We start from the raw sequence: 19,227 nt of genomic DNA on the forward strand, positions 1-19,227 counted from the left end.
GCGGCTGTTAGGACTCAAGTTAGGAGATTATTACAGTCATCCAGGTGAGACAGGATGATGACATAAACTGGTGTGGTGACATGGAAGCGGGGAGAAGCACTTAGAGGGAAATGTCACAGGTGCCTCTGGGATTTCTGACTAATACAACTAGATGAATGGGGGTGCTATACACTGCAGGGAACACTATCAGGGGGCCATGTTTATGGGGGGTTTTGAGTTCTGTCTTGCACATGTTCGATTTGCAGAACCTTTGAGACAGTCAAGTGAAGACAGTCAATTACTCATGTTTAAAGCTCAAAGAGCGGTCTGAACTGGGTGGGCGATATACACTGAAGACTCATAGGCCTGGAGATGGGGAGCGAAGCTGTGGCCTGGGGAGTTGCTTAACATATGGGGCCTCTTCCACAAAAGATGGCACCAGCTAATACTGCATCAATAGTGCCAGGGTGCCTGTTTCCTCATGCCTTTGACTATACTACTTAGCATCGAGAAATTGTTTGATCTTTTCCAAATTGACAGCTAAAAAATAGTATATCCCTGTTACTTCGGCCTGAGTCTTTAAGTGGGGTTGAACATCTGTTTCTACATTTATTAACCATGAATTTTTTTTTCTATAACTCTGAAATGTGAAAATACATTATTCTGGAGAGAAAGTGTGTAGATTCATTGGTTCTCAAACTGACCCTCAAATGGTTCAGAACCACTTATGGGGAGTTGTTCTGAACAAGGAAGTTTAATATTCCACTGGTTAGCCCAGCAAATATTTAACCACTGCTTTCACTGTCCCCTAAAGCCATCTCTCCCACAGGTTAACATGTCCTCAGTGCATTAACCTTTTGAGTTTCTGTCTTCTTAAATTGAGCCTGTGTGGCAGTGGTCATCCTGCTTTGGCTTCGGGATCACCAGTGCAGCCCTGGACACATGTGGCATATTCTATGTTCCTCTTTTCTCCTTTCTACATGCCGTCTTCCTGCTTCTAATATTTTTGACTCACAAAACCAGGAAGATCTGGTGATGTTTCATGACACTGACTGAAACTCATTCCCTCTAATCTGCTAAGGTCTAGCTATTCAGCTGGCCAATTATTTCTTTCTAATCACAGAAAACAACATCAGCAAATGTGTCGGGGGTGGGACTGGGGGTTGGGGAGGTAAAGGTGCACATCCAGGGCAGGCTGCTTCTCTTTGCTATCCAGGAGGTGTGGTTTAATCATTGAAAAGAATTCCTGGGCTGTCACTAGGGGGAGTGTGAGTCAAATTTTTCACTTGGAAAATGCCAGAAAGGGGGGTGGGAATGCTGGGACATAAAAAACACTGAAAACTTAGGAAGGAATTTGTGGGGTGGGTCCTGGCTTTTACATTGAGCGTAGGTCTGGACCCGCTGGACGCACAGCCCTTGGTGTGGGATTCATCTGCAGCCAGGAGCTCTAGGCAGAGCTGATGGTGGAGGCCAGGGAGTGGTGGGGGGGACCACACTCTTTACTCTTCCAGGGACAGGGAGGGATGTAGTGCTGGTAGGATGCCTGCGTACACTTTCTAAGGTAGGTGCGTGCCGCTTTGATCTTGCAGCTGATGTTCCGTGAAGGGAGATCCTTCACAATACAAGCTCAGGCACCGTGACATCAGATGGTAAATAAACATTTAATGAGTCCTGCTTGGTACAAACCACTGTTTTTTGTTTTGTTTTGTCTTTTGTTCTGTTTTGTTGAGCAGAGAAAGGTTTACTGCAGGGCCAAGCAAGGAGAATGGGGGACTCACGCTCAAAAAACTGTTCTAAAGGCAACAGAGGGTAGATAGAAAAGTAGAGAAAAAAACAAATGATATAATCCTTGGACTTACAGTTTTAAGTCTTCTTTGGAAATCTGCAATACTTTCGTTTCCACCCTTGTCTCACTTTGTCAATATCTCCGTCTTTAAAATTTTCATCCTTTTGTCTCTGTGGCTGTATTTGAAAACAAGCTCAAGTCTGTTTCCCAGTTCAAAAGAGACTTTTCTTGATCTGACGTTGCTCCTTTACCCCCACCCTGCCCTATCGCTCTCCCCTTCCACAACCAGACGTCTTGAAAGTGGTCTCATGTCCATCACTGCTCATGAATCCCATCCTCAACTACACTTTGAGTTCTGCCCACATCACTCCATGAAACTCTTTGGTCCAAGTCATGGAAGATGGCACTCATTGGAAACGATCCCCCCTAGCCCCACCTCCAGCTACCCAGTTTCCTTTTACACAATCATGGGAAGTAATCTACCGTGTGTTATTCCAGAGATACAGCATATATATTCAATAAAACATATTAATATATCTTTTAATATCTCCTTCCACATAAAGATGCTATGCCAGGCACACTGTTTTATACTTCCTTTTTAAATATGCAATGTACCTTGGTAACCTTTCCATATAAGGAAGTTTATTTATTTATTTATTTTTAAAGGGCAAGGTGTCCATCATATCGAGCTAATAAAATGTATTTAGCCAGCCTGCTTTTAATGGACATTTACTAGTTTTTGATATTTTGCTGTTACAAACAATGCTGCAATGAATGAATATGAATATGTCACTCCATACTGGTGTGACAGTAACTGCAGGATAGATTCTGAGAATTGGGATTGCTGGGTCCAAGGTAGATGTGTTTGTATTTTAATATACGTTGCTGAATCGTTATTACTCCAGCCAGAAATAAGGGTAAAATGCCCGATTCTCTACTGTGCTCAAAACTTTGCTTTTTGCTCATTTGACAGGTGAAAATCAGTATCTCTGAGTTTTAACTGGGCATCTCTTATGTTTAAGAGCTATTGCGGATTGACTATTTTCTAAATGTGGATCAGCTCATGTAACACATTCTTGATATTTCCAATAGCTCCCATCACCTTTGAGATACAGCTAAACTCCTAAGATGGCCTTTCCTTTCCCTCCAGTCTGCTTTGTCACTGCACCCTCTTCCCACACTCAGCCCTACAGGCTCACCGAGTGGCTTTCTGTTCCTGGAACACTACTCTCTTGCCTCCCATCTGCTGTGTCCTCCCCCTCCAGGTGGCATGCAGAAACTATTGCCTGTCACCTCAGGGAAGTCCTCTGTGCTTTCCACTTCCAGATGCCCTGCACTTAGATCTATTAGGTCCTTGTGATTTCTCTATCTCCAGCATGACTCTTGACAGGGTGTTGGCCCTTAATAAATATTTGTTGAATGGATGAGAGGCTGAATAGCCCTACCACTAAACAGACATTGTAAGCAGGATTTCTAAGCAGGATTTCAGCTGCTGAATGAAAATTTCTAGATACACTGATCCTTATTCTGTTGCTACCCATGCACTTTCTTTTGTCTCTCTTTTCCTTTTCTTTTTCTCCCTAAATTAAAAACAACCATGGAAATAAATTCCTCTCAAAGTCCATGCAATTCAAAGTCATTTTGCTTTGAGAAGTGATGGTTCAAAGGAGTATGCTCTTGGCGGTGGCTTTTATTAAAGAAAAGATCAAATTTTTGAGACACTGTATAGGTTTAACTTTCTCTTAATGGGAATGGAAAATAGTTGGCTGTTCATTGGTAGGAGCCGTTACTGCCTGACTTGTTTGCACTGAACACGAGGGCTCAGAGCCCGGTTCTCTTCAGTACAGAGGGGCTTCCTGGCTCCAGCTGGGCTCCAAGCAGAACTAGCTCCCACATCATTCTTTAGGGAGTGTCTCTACTGGTAAGGAAAAGGCTACCACCCCTCAGCAAGCCTGGTTGCTGGTCCCATCTCAGACAACATTGGGCCATAGGACTGCAAAGTTCTCTCATCAGCAAAGCAAGGGGTTCAGACTGGTTAGTTGCTAAGCTCCCCATTAGTTCTGACATTCTTTAATTTAAAATAGTTTTTGGGTGTGGAGAAAAGGAAACCTTCTTACAATATTGGTGGGAATGTAAATTGATACAACCACTATGGAGAACAGTATGGAGGTTTTTAAAACAGTATGGAGGTTCCTTAAAAAACTAAATATAGAGCTACCATATGATCCAGCAATCCCACTCCTGGGCACAGATCTGGAGAAAACCATAGTTCAAAAAGATACATGCACTCCAATGTTCACTGCAGCACTATTTACAATAGTCAAGACATGGAAACAACCTAAATGTGCATTGGCAGAGGAATGGATAAAGAAGACATTATACACCTATACAATGGAATATTGCTCAGCCATAAAAAGAATGAAATAATGCCATTTGCTGCAACATGGATGGACCTAGAGATTATCACACTAAGTGAAGTCAGACACAGAAAGACTAATACCATATGGTATCACTTATATGTGGAATCTATAAAAATGGTACAAATGAACTTATTTACAAAACGTAAACAGACTCACAGATGTAGAAGACAAATGTATGGTTACCAAAGGGGAAAGGAGGGGAGGGATAAATTAGGAGATTGGGATTAATATATACACACGACTACATATAAAATATATAACTAGTAAGGACCTACTGTATAGCACAGGGAACTCTACTCAATATTCTGTAATAACCTATATGGGAAAAGAATCTAAAAAAGAGTGGCTATGTTATATGTATAACTGATTCACTTTGCTGTACACCTGAAACTAACACAACATTGTAACTCAACTATACTCCAATAAAAATTTTAAAAATATATATTTTTTCCATTAGGATCCACTAGAATATTTGACATTTTACAGGGGAAAACACTGTTTTCTAAGAATTCCATTTTACTAGGCATGATCATTCATTCATTCATTTCCCAATGGTTCCACACCCACCCTTGGGCAAAACGATGTCACAGTAAACAGTAAAACCAACTATTACCAGCTAACGACAGCCATCTTTTTAAGCAGGAACTCCATTCCCTTGAAAATCTCACCTGTATATTTTCTGGGACACACTGACAGGTGTCTTCTGAGAGTCCAGGATCCCTGGGAATCATTTCCGGCCCCCACGGCTATTCCAGGCATAGAGGGAGCCTGAGGTTCTCCAGCATTGCTGCCCTTGTCTCTGCAAAGCTGGGAATCCTCTTCCCCGAGTGTCATTATCTCCTCTGAGCCGAAGCCTGAGGAAACAAGATGCAGCAGCTGTTGCTGAGAACGAGGTGACACAAGGGCCACAGTCTCTCTTAGGCTTCACGGTTCAGCTCCTTGGTCATCTTTGCATGCACCAGTATCCTTACTCCTCCTGAGGATACGGACTAAAGCCTGTTCTAAGATGAGGTGACATGTTCTCTGAAAACAAGCCAAGGAAAAGTTAAGATAGGCCTGGATAGATCACAGAAGTTAGTTTATTTATTGAACACCTGCTGTGAGCTAGGTTCTAGTTCACGCACTAGAAGTAAGGCAGGGTTTCCAACTGTGGGCATGATACAGAGTGTTGGTTTTTTGTTTTTTTCTTTTCAGGGGGACTCTCAGCCCCTACCTAGATCCGTGATTGTACGACAGACAAAGGAATTGGGGCTGGGAGTGGGGGACAGTTCACTTAGCTTCACCTGCCAGCTGTATTGGATTTCAGTTTTGGCCAGCCAGGACCTTTTCTACAAATTCATTCAACAAACGCCTCAAAAGTGTTTTTGTAAAAATATCTCTTTGAGTCAGGCACTGTGTTTTTTTTTTAATAGATCTTTATTGGAGTATAATTGCTTCACAATACCGTGTTAGTTTCTGTTGCACAACAAAGCAAATCAGCCATATGCATACACATGTCCCCATGTCCCCTCCCTCTTGAGCCTCCCTCCCGTCCTCCCTATCCCACCCCCTAGGTCACCGCAAATCACCGAGCCGAGCCGATCTCCCTGTGCTATGCGGCTGCTTCCCACCAGCCAACTATTTTACATTCGGTAGTGTATACAAGTCGATGCTACTCTCACTTCACCCCAGCTTCCCCCTCCCACCCTGTGTCCTCAAGTCCATTTTCTATGTCTATCTCTTTACTGCAGCCAGGTTCATCAGTACCATTTTTCAGTGGTTAGGACTCTGCACTCTCACTGCCAAGGGCCCGGGTTCGATCCCTGGTGGCAGAACAAAGATCCCACATGCTGCACGGTGCAGCCAAACAAACAAACAAACAAACAAAAAACCCAAAACACCCCACAGTAAACTAAGGTGTGTAAAATATGGCTACTGCTCTTAACAGCTTATATTCACATAAATAAGTGTACAAATAATCATGAGTGATACATGTCAAAGTGAAAACTTAAAAGTTAACGTCAGGGGCTTCCCTGGTGGCGCAGTGGTTGAGAGTCCACCTGCCGATGCAGGGGACACGGGTTCGTGCCCCGGTCCGGGAAGATCCCACATGCCGCAGAGCGGCTGGGCCCGTGAGCCATGGCCGCTGAGCCTGCGCATCCGGAGCCTGTGCTCCGCAACAGGAGAGGCCACAACAGTGAGAGGCCCTCGCGCGTGTACCGCAAAAACTGAAAAAAATTAAAATTAAAAGATTAACGTCAATTATGGAACTATCATTTGCAGTAGCCAAGTGAAAAGGGGATTCAGGGGGCCACCTAGTACAGCTGGGTCAGGAAAGATGGGGAGAGCCTGGCCTGTGGAAACGGGGCCTAGGGAGAGTCAGTCATTCACTCAATCAACAAACATGCACAAATAAAGGCTGCAGGCCCAAAGTGAGGGGTGTAAGGGTATATGAGGACAGGGGTAGGAGAGCCAAAGAGAAAGCACGTGACACCAGATCAGGAATGTTTTTAACCGATGGTAGAAAATCATGATGCCACTTTATTAACAATGGTAAAGTTATGTTCAAAAATTGAGAAAGCAGGAGTCCCCTGGTGGCCTAGTGTTAGGATTCCGGGCTTTCACTGCTGTGGCCTGGGTTCAATTCCTGATCAGGGAATGGCATGGCCAAAAAAAAGGAGAAGGCAAGGAAGAGTATAAAGTACTTTAGGTTTTATTTGATCGAATCAATCCTGTGTAAAAGCATTCTGATACTTAAAAAATTAGTTTTGTTTTTCTGGAACATTGACGTATATAGAACTCTTGAAAAATCCTGACTATACATTGGGTTTTACTGGTGTGCTATTTCTGAATCATGCTGGGTTTCTCCCCCCCAGTGCGTTTCCCCAAAATTCACATATGTGGTATTGACCATCCCCTTGAGACTCTAAACGGGCGAGTGCTCTAAGTGGGTAGCGGCATGCTGACCCACGCTGCGGGCAGAGGCCAGGGGAGGAGAGGCATAATTGCGGTGGTCTGGGAGACACAGGCTGTCTCCTGTGGAAGGGCCGTGGCTATCACTTAGAAATGGCATCTCTCCAGAGGTGCAGCAGTGTCAAACACAAAGCCGGACGTGCTTCCAGAGCCACATGGGAGGAGAAAGGGTTACTCTAACCTAGGCCATGGGTGCTGTGTTTGCCTTGGAGGGTTTTACTTCTCCGGGTTTCCCATACTTACCAGCTGCAACCCTCTGGGGTGTGGTTCTCCAAGGATTTTGCCCCCGATATCGTTGAAGGCCTTTCTGTGCACTCACTAGTCCATTCCAAAGGAATTACACTAAGAGAATCTTCTGATTTCAAATTTGTATTTTTTATCTGGATAATAATATGTTCATCAAATAGTTATTATGGTTGCCTTTGAGGAGTTAAGACTTTAAAGTTTAATACAAAAGTAGCATAAAAGCAAGTATATGTACATGTACATGTATGTATGTATGTATTCATATGTATTTGATTTTACACATTTTTATACATAAAATCAAACTCAAGGGGACAGAGCCGTTCATCCCATAATTGGAATCTCCTCCAATAAGAAAATGCATCTTTTTATGACTTACAAACTTGACATTTGAATCTTTTATATTTTGGTAGGAAGTAAGTCAGAACTCCAAGAAGATTTTTCTGGAGGCTGTCCTGTTCACAGGTCATAGGTCAGAAACCTATCAGACCCCACAGAAGAAGGACAGGGGCTCCTCCCTTCTTTTGGCTACTGCAAATCCCCTTGAAGCTCCCCGGTTGCTGAGAGTAATTCTAAACCTGTGCGTATGGAAGCTGCCAACATCACTAGTAGCATCATAAAGAAGCATGTAGATGCTCCTTCAGGGTATTTCATTCCAAGAATGTGGTTTCTTTCTGTATGTGGTTTCTTTTAAATGTGCAATGCATTACTGCCCAGGTTTGGGAGAGGAAAAAAATAAAGATGGATACATGTAATTAAAATAAAACCAGGGCCATAGAAGACTGTTTATAGAACAGTAAAACGTTTAAAAAAAAATCAGAGGATCGCAGCCCCTCACCCCCAAAGGAGAAACCATTATTTTTCTTCTATATAATTTATGCAGTTACAAAGCTGCATGCACCCTGGTGACAGGTCTCCATAGGCGGAGGCAGGCTGCAGTGTCAGTGCCTAGGGTTGTGGACGGTCTTCTGACACGCTCACCTGCCGGAGACAGCTCTTACTTCTCTCCCTGCGCTTGGTGAAGGGAATCATTCTCAACTGAGAAGGACTGAACTGAGATCCTGAGAACGTACTGCTCAGGGTGTGAAGCAGAGTCCACTGGCTAGAAGTGTGGGTCATATTTAACAAACCAGACAAAAACTAGTTGCCACTATCTGGACTCCCATCCCACTCCCCTCATGCTTTGATCAATTTAATCCTGAGGTGTCAGTAAGAAACGAGAAGGAGAGATTAACCAGTAGCAACAAAAAGTCAAAGATGATGCCCTAGTTTATGGCTGTAGCATCACAGGGTCAGTTTGTTTCCCCCAAGTGCCTTTCAAATTCAAGAGGCCGAGCCAATCAGAGGCTGTTCTTTGGGACAACGTTTATTTCCATCATTAGCCAAGTGAGCGGGGGTTATTTTTGCAGGGGCTTATAAAGGCTGCCGAAGCTTGCTTGGTATTTTCTAGCAATTTCTTAAAGCATCTGGATAAGCTTCCCTTCTTCCTCTTACTGCTCCCCACCCCATGGTTTCCAGAACTCTATCCCTCCTTCCTCTCTCAAGAGTAAATCATTACTTCCTCTCAAGAAGGACAGGGTGTCTGACCTTAGGGACCACGGGCATGTCACGTGGAGGCATGTCAAGCTGCCCCTATGGCTCACCTCGTCTCCCTATCTCCAGGATGGAGCCCAGAGCTGGGGTCATCACACAGGAGCTTTAGCAAGCTTACGTGAAGCTCTGATCAGAGGGGATATTTGGAGACACTCAGAAAGTTCCATCTTGAATCCTCATGTGGTCCTCTGTTAAGAATGTTTTCCCTTAAATGTTGAGGGATGAGTCATAGATAGCAAAAGTGAGAGCTGGAAAAAATGACCCTCCCTGGAGACCTGGCAGTGAAAGTTCTGCCTTCAAAGCAAGTTCTTCATGGAAAATGTCCTTTCTCAAGTAGTACCAAATATACTAATTATGCAAGCAAACTTTGGATTGGCCATTGCTACCCAAATGTGTCAGCCTGCCATTCTGTGACTGCTGGAAATGCCATTTGCACAGTCTGTTTTTCTCCTAGGGCTTACTGACACACACAAGAGCAACGCCGAGGCCTTCCCAACTACAACATGTTAAGTATCAGTTAAACTTAGTGTTGTCTTGACCACAGTCCTAAGAGTCTGGCCCTACGTTGCCAAACAGGAATGCAAACTTGGCCCACTGTTCCCTGTCTTTTTACAGATGCTGTCACCCCTTGGATTCTTCTATCCCAACTAAGTGCAGACCATTACACAGAGCGGGAGGCATTCAGCAAAAGCAAGAACATTCCCACACATGTGTGCATTGTTTTAAGTGAGCTGCGTAAGAATATATTTAAGGTAACTCAAGAGTCTGAATCCTGGAAGATTTGCTATTAAGGGTATCTTTTGCATAACCATTCTTTAAATTTTGATGACCCAGGTGTAACGTGTACAATTCCTTTCTATGGACAAAGCATTTGGTTAACTGGTATTTGACTGGGTGATACCTCTTACAGCATTACGGCAGTGTAATTCCTTAGAGCATTATGTGTGCTTGATTTTACTCTGGGGGAGAACATCCCTTTCATTTTCTTAGAGACATTTAATTAATAAATGAACCCAGATATTTAGATTTTTTTTTATTCTCTAAAAATAGGCTTTTCAAATCTGCAGGGGCTAGAGAGGAAAAAGATGATATAGAGGTGGGCTCACTTGTCTTCAGAACATCTCATACTCGATATGGTCCAAACTGGACCTTCCACCCCTAAACCTGTTGGTCCTTCTGTGGTCCTTCTCTGTGACTGGCTCTACAGCAGGTCGGAAATGTCTCCTCGGTTACCAAAATCCCACCATTTCCAAATTTAAAACCTCTCTGTCCCATCTCCTCCGCCATGGCTTTAATTCAGTTCCTTCCTATCTCTTTCCCTGTTGGTCTCCTCACTTCTCCATCTCATATTCGCCCCTCCACACTGCAGCTGGGATCATCTCCCTGAAAGGCCAACTTGAGAGTATCACTCAAAGGCTCAAAATCTCTCAGAGGCTTTTCACTGCCCATAAGAAAAGACCTTCGTTATTAGAATGACACAGAAAGCCCTTTGTGAGCTAGTTGTCTCCTCCCCTGTTTCACATCTTGCTATTGTCCACTCTTAGACCTTTGTTTCAGAAATACTTAACCAATTGTAATTTCCCAAATCTTTCATTTTGCTTCTTGCTTCTATGCCTTGGAATGCTCGGGATATTTCTCCATTTTTGTGTTGAATAAACACCTACTTATCCTTCAAAATCCTACTCAGGCATCCCTGCCTCTTTAAGCCTTTTTCTGTATGTTGAATCTTCTTGTTTTATTGTGTGTATTATTCTGTATTGTAAATAAATGCTGGTTCATATATGTACTTCTTTCTTTATTTGAAAATCATCTGGCATGGTTTATAGTAATTGAATTGAATATGGTGAAGAATTTTAATGAAATTGCTACTGCAGAAAAAATTCCTGAGAACTTAATCCTCCATCATGTTGCCTAGAAGGTGACGTTATTGGACTTGGAAGCCAGACACATAGACTCAAGCTTAGGGGTCTATTACGTCTCAGATTGTACCAAGTAATATACTGAGTGTGAGTGAGTTTACAGAAATATTTGTAAATAGCTGCCTGCCAGGTACTCACTGGTAATACAAAGCTAACACTTCATGGGTAATAATTAATATGCTCACTACTTAATGACTTTCCTTTTATTTTTAATGAAACCCAACCTCTGCACGTAGACGTGTGGCTTATTAGCACACCTGCATGTAGTACCTGTTATTATTGTTTGCCTCCATTACTTCTAGTCTTTCAAACAGTTACACTGGCTATTTCTTACTTTTGGTTTTTTATAAGCTCAACATTTCTATGCCTTTATTGTGTTAAAGTATTTCCTCACTCTCTACCTGTGGACATTCATCAGAGTCACAGTTTTACAGTTGGATGGGGTTGTTAAAATGTCATCTGATTCTTTTCTTTTTAAAGTAACAGAGCAAAGCGAGAAGCAGGGAAGTATTTCGTGTGACCTTGTGTAGCTGGTTGGCAGCTGAGCCAAGATCAGCTGTCTTGAGACGTCCTTCCAAGCTTGCTGCCCTTTCCAGCGCCCAGGCGGTCTCCTTCCATTGGCTTCTTCACTGATATCTTCCTCCCAACCTCTTTCAGAGAAGTCAGTTCACTTCACCAGATAGTACCTGTTCTTCCTGTTTCCTTTCTGCTTCCGGTTATTGGGGGGGGGGGGAAGTTGGACCTGATGGAATTTTCTAGATTTCAACTTTCATATTACTTCTATAAAAGTCAAAATGCTACTTTTACTGTAAAATGCCTGTGACTTGGGTAAGGTTTTTGCTTTCCCTTATTTGATTTTATGGTTTTCTTGTATTCTTACTGGGTATATTTTATGTTTATTTAGACCATCTATTTTTTATTTGTGTGGTTAAAATATGTGATCCTTTTCATTTTTCCTTCCTTCAGATTTTCCTTAATATAAAACAATCCTAGATTTGGGTTAGCATGTACCATTTCCTTATAAAATGTTATGGGATATCAATATTCTTCAGTTAAAAGAAGAACTCCTTTCATAGAATTCTTGAATCTCAAGGTCAGAAGACTTATGCTCCAAGATAATTTCCAATGCTTCCATTCCCTTTAAACACCCTCCCTCTGTGTTCAGCCTTTGCTTGAAGATGTCCAAAGTTAGGGAGCTCAGTATTTCTATGAAATTCCAACTGCCTTGGGACACACTACCTTTTAAAATCTTCTTTTTGATCCAGTTGAATCAGTCTCTCTCAGTAATATAATTCTGGGTTCAGAGCCATAAAAAACAACTCTAGCTCTGCTTCAGCCAACTGATCGTGTATTTGAAAGTGGCTTTCATTTCCCCCATGCCTGGTCTTCCTCAGGCTAAAACAATCCCATTTCCTCCAAACCACTGTCCAATAATTTGGTTTTAAGTTCCCTCATCATCCCAACTGCCTATTAAAGGCCCAGAACTTACACATATATCTATTCTTTTTCAGATTCTTTTCCCATATAGGTTATTACAGAGTACTGAGTACTGTTCCCTGTGTTGTACGGTAGGTCCTTGTTAATTATCTATTTTATATACAGTAGTGTGTATATGTACCTGTATAGCTGAATCACTTTGCTGTACACCTGAAACTAGCACAACATTGTAAATCAACTATATGCCAATAAAAAAAAAAAAGGCCCAGAACTGACTGCAGTTCCCCAGGTGTATGCTGACCAGAGAGGCCCAGCTCTCCCCTTATTCCTGATCTGTGCAGTCATGCTTTTCATGTGGGGCAACTTCCTGCCACCTCCCACGGAGCAGTTTGTTATGGGGTGAATTGCATCCTCTGCAAAAGATAGATTGAAGTCCTAACCCCTAGTACCTCAGAAGGTGGCCTTGTTTGGAGACAGGGTTTTACAGAGGTAACTAAGTAAAATGAGGTCTTTAGGGCGGGCCCTAGTCCAACGTGACTGGCGTCCTTATGAAAAGGGGAAATTAGGACACAGAGACAGACACACACAGAGGGAAGATGCTGTGAAGGTGCAGGGAGGAGACGGCTACGTGACTGGAATGATGCATCAACAAGACAAGGAACACCAAGGATTTTTGGCAAACGCCAGAAGCCAGAAGAGGCGAGGAAGAATTCTCCCTCAGAGCCACAGAGAGAGCACGGCCCTGCCAACACCTTGATTTCCAATTTCTGGCTTCTGGAACTGTGAGACAACCAATATCTCTCGTTCTAAGTCACTCAGTTCTTGGTACATTGTTGTGGCAGCCCTGGGAAGATGACACATTGTTCTTTCACCAAAGCTCCCTGCTTTTTATCCCTCGTCCTGTAATCTTCCTTTCCCTTCTCTCGAATAATATCCTGGTCTTTCCAATCCATGTAAAAAGCTCTTTATTTACTCTAAGTTTCATTTTTGTTTCATTTGGCTCATTACTTAAGCCAATTGAGATCTTTTATGTCCTGTTTCCATCACGTGGGTATTTGTTATCTGTTTCAACTTAGAACCTCCTAGAGTTGCTGGGAGTCCTTACTCAAAACACTGGTAAAAGCATTGAATGAGATATTTACAACAGACACTCTTGAAATTCCCTTTAGGTTGACACTGACTTTCTTTACTGCTGTTGTTCAACCTGTTTTAAATGCACCTAACTTCCTTGATCCAATTTATAATTCTCTGTTTTGGATACAAGACAAAATACTATGAAAGACATTGTCTAACGTCTTGCTGCAATCAAGATATGCCGTTCTATATCCTTCTTCTTTGCCAGTTTAGTAGCTCTGCCAACAATTAGTCTAATCTGGGATGATTTATTTCTTATTATCCCTACTTTCTTTTCATTTTGAACTTGATTTTCTAAGTCAACTCAAACCAAGCTTTTAATAATTCAGTCAAGAATCTTGCCCCAAACACCTATCAAATCTTTTGGTTTATGCTTTGTGGAATCTGTCTCTTCTCTTTGGAAATGGGAACCACAATTTTCTTCTGTGTTTTCTGGCTACGCAAGGACTCAATTCAGAGAACTCATTTGCATCCTCCAAGCCTTTCCTCCACCCCCTCCAAATATTCATATGTATTTTGTCCAGATCATGAGACTTAAGTTCTTATAATTTCTACACTTATCTTGGTCTTAATTCACTCTTATCATTATTTCTTCTGACCTTTTCAGGCTGAAGATTGTTTTTGACAGAGAAGATGGAAGACATGAGTTTAAAGTCCTATGCATATATGATGCATATAATGCATATATAAACATCTGATAATAATTACATCTTAATGTTCTTACATTTGTGAAATAATAAAAGCATTTTGATACATACTCCATTCTGTAGGTGGGCAGATACCATTATCACATATGTTCTCTTAAATTTTTACTTGATGCAAGGATCAGTCACTGAATATTTTCTTTCAAGCATCCTTTTCTCAAGTTTGACTACAATTTCTCTTGCCAAGAAATAAAGATTTGTTTCTACTTGATAAAGTTTCAGAATGTCCTGGAACAGCCTGGTACATTTTAAGTAGATAATTTTAGAAGAGGGCAGAATGTAGGTCAATACCAAAATATGTTACACGCATTGTCATATGCGTTGTTTGTGAGACTGTGTACCACACCAGAGATAGCAAATTCTGTATATAATATGGCAAAATACCCAGGGCTTAACTGTTTAAGGAGCATCACATAAAATTTGAGTTGACAGGAAATCAAGTTCAAAATACATGCTTTGTCATTGGTAAGGCATCTGTAAGAGGCACTGGACCCAGGAGTAGACTGTCCTTGTCATATTTTGGAAATTATTAGCCAGAGCTGCCTGTTACTTAAAGTAGGACGTGAGAGCCAGATGATTAAAACCTGACACTAGGCCCTCCACACTGCAGCTGCAGCTGGGCAAGCAAGCAATAGCACAGAGAGAGAATGGGAAGATGCAGTTCTCAGACACTCTTCAGGCAAATGGTTGGAGTCAGTGCCGGGGAACCCAGAGCAAGTCATGCTTCAATTCAACCAATATTTATTAGGTAGCTGCTTTGTGCCAGACATTGTGCTAAGTGGGGGCAGTCCAGGTGGGCAATGCGTAACGCAGACACTTGGCTGGTGTCTAGCATCAGATCTTTACTCCCTAAGAAGCAGTCTTGGAAAGATACATGCAGGACCCCAGGCCTTTCAGGGGAGCTAGGATCCCAGGAAGGTATCAGAATGAATAGGGAAGTGATCACACGGGGAGGGCTCAGGGGCAGGGTGTTATCAGATGAGCACTCTGTTAGGTAAGTAGGGATGTGACTTACACAGCATAGCAGGCATTTAGGGGTCACCCTTTTGTCACCATAGCCTCAGTTCAACCGTGACTAGAGTGCCTGGCAGAGCATCTATATTTTAATTCTGGCCAGATTGGATGAAGGTGTCCGGTGGTGAAAGGGACAAGACGATGAGGGAGGCTAAGGTTGTTTCTGAATCCCTTAAACTAGGAACTAGGAACTTGAGCCTGTTGGTGTTTTCTAAGTCACCAATGATTGTCTGCATTATTTTTCTTGCATCTGTTAGCATCAAATTGTGGATGAGATGGCTCAAAACTACTCATTAGAGTTGTAGATGCCATAGATCCTTCCAGGGAGACTCTAAAACTAGGGGATAAATCAAAAGAAGTATCATTTGGCTCTCAGGAAATTCTGGAAGATGTTAACCTTGAGAAATGCAGGCACCCAATAAAACTCTGAGGTCCCCCATTATGACCCTGCTCCTGTGATTATAGATATTCTTAGACCCCTTTCCTATTAACCAGGACCCCTTCTGGCCTGGACAAGTCTTCGAATATTGATATAACTTCTGATTGCTTTAAAATTTCTCTTTTATTGTCACAAACTTGACTAAAGGACATTAAAAAAAATTCACTCACTGAACTGTCTCTTTATGCAGCTGGTCTGTCATTTGAATAACTAACACCATTTTCCTCTCAAGAATGATCTGAGAACATATTTGATAGGCAGAAATACATTTTCTCCAGTACTTGAGATTGCTCTCATAGCTATCAGACATTTCTCAAAGATCTGGTGAGCTAGATTTATTTTTGAACATCTTGGTAGTGATAGCAAATTGTGCCAGTTTTCTTATCATTTTCACCAACAGACTTCTTGATTAATCTGATGTTCCTGTCAGAAACAGACCTCACATCCTCTTAAGAATGAAAACTTTCTGGACACTTTATTGACTGCCTTATATGATTTTTCTCCAGTTAATATACAACTGACATGCTTTTAACACCTTCTGAAATAAAGGAAAGATTGGGAAACAGTCCACAGCATTAATTTGTGCTCTAAATGTGTGATAAAGAGGAACACTCTTTCAAACAACATGAAGGATAACATAATCACTGGTTCTAAACAAAAGCTCTGAAAGTCCTACTGCCCTCCCTTATTTTCTCCATCCCTTCTCCTTCTTCCGTCCTTTTCTCTCTTCTATGCTTCCCCAACTATTTACTGAGGGCCATCTCTGACTGTTGGTCACTGTGCCCTGCCCTCACGGGGCTTATGCTTAAGTGGGAGAGGCAGTTGTTAGGCAACTAATTATGAAAGTTAATTTATAAGCAATTCTGGCTCTTGCTTGTTACCAACTGGGTTTTTCTCACTGATGATCTGAAGTTCCTCGCTCTGTGACCTTTGCTGGTACCTGTCTAACAAATCCCCCAGCTGTTGATGGAGGAGGTCAGAAACCACAGTGATTGGGCCTCCTCAAATTCACAGAGCCCTCTGCCATCATCTGGGACCCTCAGGGCTCATAACTCTGTACTGTGTCTCCTAAATGTATTTCCAAGGCAGTTCTTCCTAAACATTTCCCACTCTGTTTAATCATCAAACCTCCACTCTGCACAATCTCCCATCCTCTTGTCTCCTGAGAGGTCAAGGCCAGCAAAATTTTTCAGCTCAGAATTTCTGTATCCAGCTCATGTTATGTTCCAAAAATCTATTGATTCTTCTGTTAAAAAGTCTCTTTTCTCCTTCTCTTAGAATAAGTCTCACTTTTCCTTTCTGAGGACTTACTCTCTCTAGCCCATGTCCTCTGATCTTCTTTGTACTTTTGTTCCATAAGCCATGCTCTCTCTCCCCCCAGACCCCAAACTCTGATTTTTATCATCCTTTAATTGATTTTTCTTCACAACCTCTACAGGGGCTCAAATCTCCTTCACACTTAAAAACAAGAGGCAAAATCAAACAACAGCAACATCAACAACCACTAACACAAAAACGAAAAGCCCTGCCAACTTCTTATGCTATTTATTAATGATCTCACTGTTTCCTTTCAGAATATTTCAGCCTGCATTATTTGTCCCTCATTCCTTACCACTCACTATTTGACCTCCTCCTTGACCTCATAATTAGCACTGTTTTCTTTTGAAGGTGAAGTTGAGTGACTACCCATTGACCCATTCACTTATTTAAGAAACAATTACTTGGTTACTTTTATATGTCAGGCACTATGGGAGGTTTGCGGTAGGGCTCCAATCCATGCCTTTGGAGAAAAATTGCTCTGCAGGGTAACTATTAGAACAGATGTGGGATGTGCAAGATGTGGTGACTCCCAACCACCATAGCCCTTTCATTCATTTCTACAGGAACAGATGGTTTTGAATACTTTGTTCTTCTTATAGATTCCATGGCATTGCACTATCTGGATTTGTTCTTACCTGTTGGAGGCTCTCCTCTGCCTCTTTCATTTGTGGTTGGACATATCTACTACTTTTTGCCCCTTCTACGTAGACACAGCCTCTACTTCTGTATGTGATCCTTTTGCTACATTGCAAGCCATGGCTCTGTTAACTGCAGCAGAAAGACGAAGACTGTGAAAAGTTGAGACCTTGAATTACACATCCTCCCTGAGCACCGGGCTCAGAGGGAAAGATCCAGCAGGAAGCCATGGGGAAAAGTCCAGCATGGTATACAGAGAGAGGGCAGGGGCTCGGTCAATACACAGCATCAAGAGATGTTACACATATAGGACATGAGGATCTTGAGAATTAAGGCCCTCGTCAGCTCTCCTGACTTATCTCGGTCGCCTCCATGCTGTATTCTCTACACTATCTCCAGGTTTGTCTTGGGGAAGCATAGTGCTAATCATGTCACTGTCTTTTAAAAACACCTTCAGTAACTCCTAACATTCAAGACTCCTTATGATTTGGTGTTTTAAGCCTCCCTTTTCCATTCTTCCTACTTGGGATTGTTTGCTTTAACCAAACTGTCCTACTAGCTAGTTCCTGAACACTCTCCATGGTGTTTTCCTCTTTGTCTTTGCTTTTCCAATGGCTCTTCCCGCTATAACCTCCCTCTCTTCATCTGTATCCCTAATCATTTTATCCTTTACAGTTAGCCAAAGGAAGGTTCCTCCAACACGTTCCTGATCATATCAGAGGAGGAGATTGCATCATTTTCCAAATTACTGATGCTAATTTTTAATACTCCTTTTGACATTTGCTACAGTCAAGAACACAATAAGATATCTGTGTGTTCATCTCTTATTAGGCTGAGTCCTCCTTGAAGGAAGAAGCCACGTAATAAACATCTTTGTATGAATTTTCAGTTCCCAAGACAGTGTTTTGCACATTGAAAATGCTCAATAAATGTATATTGAGCGATCCCTTAAATTGTGCTTCAAAGGAAAGTTGTCATTATTAGTTTGTTCTTTGATTCACATAAATTCGTATTCCTTTCTGGAAATAAATTATCCAGAAATCAGCGTTTTGAATTTATAGTAAGCGGATGATCCAGTGAACGACAAGCTTCTCTGGGAAACATTAACTGAGAATGCTATGTTCCGTCTTTTCAAGCAAATATGAATTTCCCATTCAAAAGAAAAAAGCATACTTTTAGAAGGTTGAACAGGATGGCACTTTTGAAAAAGCTTTCCAACTGCATTCAGTTTAGATTAATTCAAGGAAATTAACTGACTCTGAGCCCACACTTTTTTCACGTAGTGTCAACTGGAACATTTTCATTCACTTCTAGCTTTTCTCTCTCCAGTCCTATGATCTCTAAAAAGCAGTCTTAGAGGAGGAGTTTCATCCAGATCAGGGCTGTTGAGGTGAACAGTGGGGCAGAGGGCAGTGTGTACAGTTAGCGGTGGTACATCCATCATCTTGGAGGAGGAGTAACTCAGTAATGGGGTCCTGGGTAAGGACCAGTTGTAACTGATGAAGGTGGACGAGGGGATCAACAGCCACCAAAAATATTAGATTTCTTGATTCAGGGATGTCTAGCTGACCAGCAAGACCAAGTTATCGTTGCTGGACTTTCCAAAGGTAAGTGCTAGAGACACAGTGGAAAGCCAAGGTAAGTAGTTCTT

At 42.1% G+C, this 19,227-nt stretch overlaps 1 long non-coding RNA gene across 1 annotated transcript in view; it reads right to left on the reverse strand.

Moving 5' to 3' along the window:
- LOC117201427 (uncharacterized) overlaps positions 1 to 19,227 on the reverse strand; it is a 294,394-nt gene that overhangs the window by 6,247 nt on the left and 268,920 nt on the right. The window contains exons 7-8 of the long non-coding RNA XR_004483441.2: positions 4,854 to 5,208; positions 1,839 to 1,941 (exon numbers count right to left, since the gene is read on the reverse strand). This is a non-coding gene — a long non-coding RNA (uncharacterized LOC117201427). The remainder of the gene's footprint in view (positions 1 to 1,838; positions 1,942 to 4,853; positions 5,209 to 19,227) is intronic.

This window comes from Orcinus orca, chromosome 12 (genome assembly GCF_937001465.1).
Source record: "Orcinus orca chromosome 12, mOrcOrc1.1, whole genome shotgun sequence".
Taxonomy (NCBI): Eukaryota; Metazoa; Chordata; class Mammalia; order Artiodactyla; family Delphinidae; genus Orcinus; species Orcinus orca.